Raw genomic sequence first — 9421 nt, 5'->3', positions numbered from 1 at the left:
CTCTTTCTGTGATACAGCCTCTCCTTCCATGTCTACTAGAGTACCATGTGAGGATATAGGGACAAACTAGGATAGGTGACACCTGGTTGAACTAGACTACATGAGAAAAGGATCTGGGAATTCAAGTAGACCACAAATTGAACATGAGTCAACAGTGCGATGCAGCAGCTAACAAGACCAATGCGATTTTAGGCTGCATCAATAGAAGTATAATGTCCAGATCAAGGGAAGTAATAATGCCATCTATTTTGCTCTGGTCAGGCCCCACCTGGAATATTGTGCCCACTTCTGGGCACCACAATTTATATATGATGTTGAGAAACGGGAGTGTGTCCAAAGGAGGGCGACTAAAATGGTGAAGGGTCTGGAAACCATGCCCTATGAGGAATGAGTTAGGGAGCTGGGTATGTTTAGCCTGGAGAAGAGAAGGTTAAGAGGTGATATGATAGCCCTGTTTAAATACTTGAAAGGATGTCATATTGAGGAGGGAGCTAACTTGTTTTCTGCTGCTCCAGAGAACAAGACTTGGAACAATGGATGCAAACTACAGGAAAGGAGATTCCACCTCAACATTAGGAGGAACTTCCTGACAGTAAGGGCTGTTCGACAGTGGAACACACTCCCTCGGAATGTAGTGGAGTCTCCTTCCTTAGAGGTCTTTAAACAGAGGCTGGATGGCCATCTGTCGGGGATGCTTTGATTTAGATTTCCTGCATGGCAAGGAGTTGGACTGGATGGCCCTTGCGGTCTCTTCCAACTGTATGATTCTAACTTTTTGCTACCAGAGGGCTTGTAAATTAGACTCAGAGTGGTCTTGGGAAAATCACCATCTGTTAAACCTGTGCTTTTCAAGCTGTCTGATTTGTGGCAATGGCAATTCTCTCCCCCACCTTACAATGTGCCAGGGACAGGTACTGTTTGGGCGTCCATTTGCTATATGCATTTCTTTCTTTTCTGGAAACTGTCTAAGGACTAGCAGCTGAGAACTTGTGGACCAGCATGAGTCCATTTGGAGAGTATGCTCTCTACCATATCTTCTCCCATCCACTAAAAAATCTATCCCCCCAAAAATCCCCACCTGCTAAGACAGTGGTTCTAAACCTTTGGCTCTCCTAATGTTTTGGACTTCAACTTCCGGAAGTCCCAGCCAACTTGCCCAAATGATCAAAGATTCTGGGACCTGAAGTTTAAAATGCACAGAGGACCCAAGGTTGAGAACCACTGTGCTAAGAGATAAGGAAGCATTATCACCAATTGACTGATTAATTGATTTACTGTCATTTTTAGCAGAAATGCCCTTCACACCCTCAAGGCCATCTTGGGGCATTTTGAAGTTATTTTGAAAAACACTGACTCCTGGAGGCCCCAGGGGCATGAAGACAACCTGGGTGGGGCACATGTGGCCTTTGGGGCACACTTTGCCCACCCTTGTCATAGAGCAACTGAGAACAAAAATGGGAAGGGGAAGCCCAAGAACCCAGGGTCCACTATGAATATCTGTTTACAGTCCATTTTTACCCATTTCTTTCTGATCCCTAACTTCTGACCCCCAAGTTACAAAGAAATTTGCTCATCAACAGTGTGATACATTATATCTTCTGTATTGCACTAGTTTTGTTCAAAGGAAATGGTACATTCCTGAGAAAAATGGAATTGTTGAGAACTCTCAAGAATGGAATTGCTGAAATCCCTCTGGAAAATCTTACAAGTTGACAATTTTTCATTTATTCTCTTTTGCTTTTCCCTCAAAAAGTCACACTACTACCATTATGTCATATTGACCTATTGATTATGGTCAGCCCTCCATATCCACGGATATGGAGGATATGAATTGTGTTGAGAGAAGGTGGTTTGACCTACAAACAGGACTGGCTATTAGTCCAACACTTCATGAACACAGGTTAGCTTAATTGCTCCTCATTCCACAATATTTCTTTGACAGACTCTATATAGTCTAGGGTGAGTTTATACAACCATGATAGCCACTGTCCCCAGTTTGTCAAGACTGGCTTCCAGCCATACTGCCATGGGCTGACTGCTGCTGGGGTCTGTTTTAACAACACATGATGAACCCTAAGCAAATCTATGCTGGGTATCTGGTCATATCCTTTGACTTTCAAACAGTTGTTTATAAACACCCAGTTTTTGGTATCTACAAGATGAATCTACAAAATGATGTTGCTACTTCATTATCATTTCAGCCAACTACAGGACACTGAAGGACAAGAAAAGTTTGTTTGCTGAAGGAGTTTTCAACCACATAAATCCATCTTAAAACTGTTCTATTTATTGGCATAGTTCTCTGAATAAGTTTACAACTGAGCTGGCAGTGAAAAGAATGAATGCAAGCAACAATTATCAACCAAGTTTTCTACCATAAAAGAAGGCAAGCAAACTAATTCTAAGCCAACATAGGCTTGGGTGGAAAAAAAATCTTTAATCTCTTGTGTGTTTAACATCCCACCCTTCTTTTCTATGGTCTGGAATCAAACAGCTGTAAGAGCAAAAAAAACAAACAAACAAACAAAAAAACATACAGCAGAAACTAGATAAGAGATATTAAACTAACAGCAATCTTTCTAAATTACTGAAACTTCAAGGATCTGAGCAAACACACTTAAAGAACAAAGATCCCAGTGAACTTCAACCAGCTACTAAGGCAGCATAAGAGCTGCAGGCCATCCTTATTTAATAAGTATTAGCAGGCTAGCAGCTGCTGCTTATTCGTTTTTTTCCAGCTGAAATGTTTCACAGGCAAGCTCTACTACAATGGATGTTAAAAAGCATATAGCAGTGGGAAAAGAAAGCATAATGTTACTTTGGTTAAAGGAAAATGATTTTCCTTTTAAAGCAGGCTAGTAATTAAATACTGACCTGGTTGCTAGTGGTGAGCAAAAATTGTCTGCAAATGGCCAGGGAGTATGCTCAGTATGCAGCTCCTATAATGGCTCTTTCAAGGCAAATGAGCACAGAACTAGTGATTCTCCATATGTAACTTTAAGCCCACAGCTAGACCAAATGATGGGAAAATAATCTAGCAATAAGGAGTAATTTGAAGATAGAGCTGGCACCAGACTTGGGGTGTGTGTGTGTTTGGGGGGGGGAGATGAAGAACAGCTTAGGGAAATGGAAGAGCAGAAACGTGGTAAACCCCACCCAAAATAACTATTTGAAATGTGATAAGCCCACACCCCAAATATCTATTTGTTATGCTATTTTAATGGGTCTTCCACAAAAAGGGACAAATAAGTTAAGGTACTTTAATGTATGTTCCATGAAAATGGACAAATAAATTGGTGAAGCAGGAACAAAACAAGCTATTTTATAGAACATCACAGCTGGAAATGGCTAGAAATTGGGCAGAAATCATTAGGTCATTAGATAATGCATGTGAATCTATCACATGGCTGAATCACAGATTAACATGTGAGCTCTTTAATGTGAATCATAATTTTTTGTAACTGGTATCACTGGGAACCAGCATATTTTTTGTTGTCCTAATCTTCTTGTAGTTTCTTCTTGAAGTAGTTCTTCTTGTAGTTGTCCTAATCTTCTTGTAGTAGAAGGCAAAATGCTAACAGGGGACAGAGAAAAGGCAGTAATTCATACCTTTTTGCTTCAGTTCTTCAGAAAAGGTAAAGGGTGCTCAACTGAGGATAATGGAGCAGAGGGATAGGGGAATTTCAGCACAGTAAGTAAAGAAGTACAGGATACCTGTTTAACCTAACGAATATAGTCTCCAGGACCAGATGAACTACATCCAAGGGTATTAAAGAACTGGCAAATAATATCTAACCATTGGTAATAATCTTTGAGAACTCCTGGAGAACAGGGAAGTGCCAGCAGACTGGAGGAGGGCAAACGTTGTCCCCATCTTCAAAAAGGGAAAAAAGAGGATCCAAAAAATTATCATCCAGTTAGTCTGACATCTATAACAGGAAGATTCTAGAGAATGTTCTAGAGAGTCTGTGAACATCTAGAGGCAATGCCTAATCACAAAAGTCCACATGGGTTTCAGAGAACAAGTCATGCAGACAAAAACGATCTCTCTTTTTAAATAAAATTACCAGCTCCTTAGATGAAGGGGATGTGTGGATATAGTAAGTTCCCCATGTTTCTTGCAAACAAGCTTCTAGAATGTGGGCTGACAGGCAACTGTTACATGGATTGTAATGGTTGACTGACTGAACCCAAAGGGTGCTCAATACAGTAATGGCTCTTTTCATCCTGGAGAGAAGTGACCAGTGGGGCCACAGGGCTCTGCCTGGGTCCAGTGCTATTCAACATCTTTATCATGCTTGGGGACAAAATTGGGGACATACTTATCAAATTTTCAGTGACCCCCCAATTAGGGGGAGTAGCTAAAATGACCTGAATAGACTAGAAATCTGGGCCAAAGCTAACAAAATGAAATTCCACACAGAGAAATGTAAGGTACTGCATTAGGGCAGAAAAATGAAATGCACAGTATAGGATGGGGGACACCTGGCTGAATGAAACTATGTGAAGGGATCTAGGAGTCAAGTAGACCACAAGTTGAATATGAGTCAACAGTGTGCCGGCAGCTAAAAGGCCAAGGCAATTTTAGGCTGCATCAATAAAAGTATAGTGTCTAGATCAAGAGAAGTAATAGTGCCACTGTACTCTACTTTGGCAGGCCCCACCTGGATATTGTGTCCATTCTGGGCACCACAGTTCAAAAGGACACTGAGAAACTGGAGCGTGTCCAAAGGAGGGTGACTAAAATGCTGAAGGGTCTGGAAACCATGTCCTATGGGAACGTCTTAGGGAGCTGGGTGTTTAGCCTGGAGAAGAGAAGGTTAAGAGGTGATATGATGACCTGTTTAAATATTTGAAGGATGTCATATTGAGGAGGGAGCAAGTTGTTTTCTGCTGCTCCAGAGAACACGACCCGGAGCAATGGATGCCAGCTGCAGGAAAAGAGATTCCACCTCAGCCTTAGGAGGAACTTCCTGACGTAAGGGCTGTTCGACAGTGGAACAAACTCCCTCAGAGTTAGTGGAGTCTCCTTCCTTAAAAGTCTTCAGAGGCTGGATGGTCATCTGTCGGGGTGCTTTGATTGTGCTCCTGCATGGCAGGGGTTGGACTGGATGGCCCTTGTGGTCTTTTCCAACTCTATGATTCTATGCAAATACAGCTATTTCGAAATCCCAAACTCTTCTAGTGCCAAACATTTCAGATAAGGAAGACATTGATATACACAATTGTATATGTGTATGCGATGTGTTGCTGGTGTTTTCAAGTTGTTTCCACAACAACCCTAGGGGATCCTATCATGGATTTCTTGGCCCGTTTCTTCAGAGTGAGGTTGCCACTGTCATCTTCTTAGGCGAGGAGGTGAGTTACCCAAGATCACCCAGTGGGTTTTTGTGGCCTAGCCTGGGTTTGAACCCTGGTTTCCGGGTCACAGTACAATGCTCAAACCACTATACCACGCTGGCTCATACATAAACAATGGCCGATTATAGACCGCCCATTTGGGGCGGTCTGGACCCGCCCCTTTCCCCAGAGTATCGGGGCTTCAGCGGCTACACCGGCAGCCACTGAGGCCCCGATCCGCCGTCTTTCGGGCGGGGGAAGCAGCAAACTCCGCTTCCCCGCAGCCTGAAAAGGGGTGTCCGGGGCTTGAAGCCCCAGGACACCCCACGGCGGCGGGAGAAGAGAAAGGAGCCGCTTGGCCCCTTTCTCTTTTAGTCCGCTGGGCGCAGCCGTCTGAAGGTGCGCCCAGTGGACTAACCAGGAAGGAGCTCCGAAACGCAGGCAAGGACGTCACGTCTAGAGGCGTGGCCGTGAGTCCTCATGACGGCGGCCATATGGTCAGCACTATGAGACCAACACAACCAATTGTTGTAAACATTACTAATTAAAGCACTGCTAGTGCCATTGGTTGTGACCTGACCTTGGATTTTTCTCCTCTTTCCCAAGGAAGGATTTTAATAGATTTCCATAACAGCAACATTACTGGGCTTTTAAATATTTGGTTACATGCAAACCTGAAGAGTTGCCCCAAGGTTTGCAGAGATTCCAACACAAGAAGGCAGCATTGAGCAGATATAATTTGCACATTACATTATTAATCATATCCAGCAGTACATCTATATGGAAAACACCATAAATGTTCGCAGTAGATTTGATACTGGCACAATAATGCATATGTTAGGAAACTGTATAATAAGGATAAAAGCGGGGGGGGGGGGAGTACCAACTTTAAGTTTGGTTTCTCACCTTCTTTCACAGAATCAACTCACATTCATTTCTTTTACACTCACCTTATTCTGGCAGGTTTGCATAACATTAGCATTAGCTGGCAGGTTTATATAACATTAGCATCATAAGATAACTGGTTTTGTATCACTAGCCTTGCACAAACTTTGGCACAAGGCAAGTAGAAATGAAACAAAAAAAACCAAAGCTTACACCCCCTATGTGGCCTCAGTCTTTAACAAACAAACAAACAACAAACAAACAAAAAGCTGTTCAAACTTCAGCACATGTGTGTGGAGTAGGTATCCAAAGACCTTGTCTTGTGAACAGGAAAAAAAAACATCCCTAGGCAGTCTCTATTCTGTGCTCTATGATGCTTTACTTCTCACAGTTGGCTAATTTTTATCAAACCATTACTTTCCAGAAGAGACAGAAACTGAAACCTCAACTTTGGGTGTGGTGGGATGTGGGTTTAAACCAGGGTAGGCAACCTTTTGAGCCGGGGGCCGGGTTGGTGTCCCTCCAGGGGGTGGAGCCGCGTGCTGGGTGGAGCTTCCACCCCCTGGGGCGGAGCTTCCACCCCCAGGGGCCCGGCCCCTCTCTTTGCCGGCCCCTGACGGGGCCCCAGGCCCTGTCAGAGGCCGGGAAAGAGCCGTCGGGGACCGCCAACGCTGGAGGCCTCCCCGTCTTTGCTGGCCCCTGATGCCGGGGCCCGCTGCTGCCGTTAGAGCCCTCCTGGAGGGCCCCTGCGACGGCAACTGGCCTCCCAGGGCCCGCTGCCGCCGCCGGAGCCCTCCTGGAGGACTCCAGCGAAGCAATGGGCCTCTGGGAGGCCCGCTGCCATCGCAGGAGCCCTCCTGGAGGGACCAAGGGACAGCAACTGACCTCCCAGGGGCCGCTGCGCCGTCGGAGCCCTCCTGGAGGGCCCCAGCGACGGCAACTGGCCTCCCAGGGCCACTGCTGCCGTCGGAGCCTCTTGGAGGACCCCAGCAAAGGCAACGGGCCTCTGGGAGGCCCGCTTGCCGTCGCAGGAGCCCTCCTGGAGGGCCCCAGCAATGGCAACGGGCCTCCCAGGCCCCCCGGCCGCCGTCGGAGCCCTCCTGGAGGGCCCCAGCGACGCAACGGGCCTCCCAGAGGCTCGTTGCGGCTGCTGGAGCCCAGTTTCAGGCTCCGGAGGCCGCAGCGGGCCTCCCAGAGGACCGTTGCAGCTGCTGAGCCCCGTTTCAGGGCTCGGGAGGCCGCAGCTGCCTCTTAATGGGCGCCGCCATTTTCCCTTCAAATGGCGGCCAAAGACGCCGAATCGCGGCGATTTCCGCGGCAGGAGGACCGGGGGCCGGCGGAAAGGTTTAAACGTTTCAGTTCTGGGTGCTACAACGCTGAAGGAACGCTGGCAAATTTGAATCAAGTTGCCAAACAATTCTGGGGATCATAAAGGTTAAAGTAAATCATACAGGATGACATGAAGAAGAAAATGAAGCTTTGAAAAAAGAAGAGGCAGTACATTTTGAAATTTGAATTTTGAAACACCACCATCAAAACTGATTACAATAGATCAGCAGAGAATGTGAAGATCAGGCAAAAAAGGAAGAAGGCTTATATTAAGAACCAAGTATGCAAAGGGATCTTGTAGCACCTTTGAAATTAAATGGGGGACAAAACATGCGGCCCAAAAGGGCCACCCCAAGATCACACAGGGCCTGTTTGTGTTGTGGCTGCAATAGTTGCATGCACCCAGCCCCGGATTGGACCACCACTGCAGTCCCCAACCGGCCCACTGAAAAGGAATGCATTATTCCACTCCTTTTCTGGCTGGGAGAGGATAGTAGTGTGACCTGGGTTAAAGCTCTCCCAGCTAGGTATGCTGTCAAGGAGCAGGTTAGGGAAAGTGGGCGAGGGGGAGGAGTGGCCATGGTCCATAAAAATACCATCACTTTGACCAGGAAATCGGTCCAAAAAAACAGAATACATTGAGTGTATTTACCTGACCCTGAAGGCTAAGGACAGTCTGGGGATTCTGCTAGCATACCGTCCATCCTGTTGTCTAACAGACTCCCTGGCCAAGCTGACACAGCTGGTCTCAGAGCTGGTGTTGGAGTCTCCCAGGCTTTTGGTCCTGGTGGACTTTAACATCCCCCCTTTGAAGCCGTCTCATTAGATCTGACGGTTGCAGCTCGGGAGTTCATGGATTTCATGACTACCATGGGCCTGTCCCAATTAGTCTTGGGTCCTACACACTGTGCTGGTAATACACTTGACGTGGTCTTTAGTACAGACCTGGCATATCCGTGGGCAGGATGCTAGACCCATTTCAAATTGGCTTCGGGGTGGGATACGGATTTGAGATTGCCATGGTTGCCTTAGTCGATGATCTCCGTCTGAGTATCAACAGGGGAAGTGTGACCCTATTGGTGCTCTTGGACATCTCAGCGGCCTTCGATACCATCGACCATGCTATCCTTCTGGAATGCCGGAGGGAGTTAGGTAATGGAAGCACTACGTTCCAGTGGCTCCACTCCTACTTCTTGGGCAGATTCCAGATGGTGAGGCTGGGAGATAGTTGCTCTACCAGGAGAGAGCTGACATCTGGTGTCCCTCAGGGCGCCATTCTATCCCCCATGCTGTTTAATATTTAAATTAAGCCAATGGGAGAGATCATCCAGAGACATGGAGCATGGTGTTATCAGTATGCTGATGACACCGAGATCTATCTCTCTATGTCTTTGATTGTTACAGTGACTAAGGACGGCATCTCTCCTCTGGATGCCTGCCTAGGGTCAGTAATGGGCTGGATGAGGGAAAACAAACTCAAGTTGAATCCAGAGAAAACAGAGGTACTCGTGATAGGTTCCCCAAGTCCAGGGACGGAGATCTGTGAACCAGTCCTGGATGGGGTCACACTTCCCCTAAAGAACAAAGTTTGCAGTTTGGGAATACTCCTGGTTTAATCTCTACAGTTATCATCTCAAGTGGATGTGATGGAGTGCACCAAGGAGTGCTTGGTATCAGCTTCAGCTGATATGCCAACTGCATTCCTACCTTGACCAAAAGGACCTTGAAACAGTGGTACATGCACTGGTAAGCTCTCGCTTAGATTTCTGTAATGCGCTCTACGTGGAGCTACCTTTGTACCAAGTTCGGAAGCTTCAACTAGTTCAAAATGCGGCAGCCAGATTGGTCACTGGAACATCTAGGTCAG

This window comes from Sceloporus undulatus, chromosome 2 (genome assembly GCF_019175285.1).
Source record: "Sceloporus undulatus isolate JIND9_A2432 ecotype Alabama chromosome 2, SceUnd_v1.1, whole genome shotgun sequence".
Taxonomy (NCBI): domain Eukaryota; kingdom Metazoa; phylum Chordata; class Lepidosauria; order Squamata; family Phrynosomatidae; genus Sceloporus; species Sceloporus undulatus.
Note: the sequence above shows the minus strand (reverse complement) of the source record.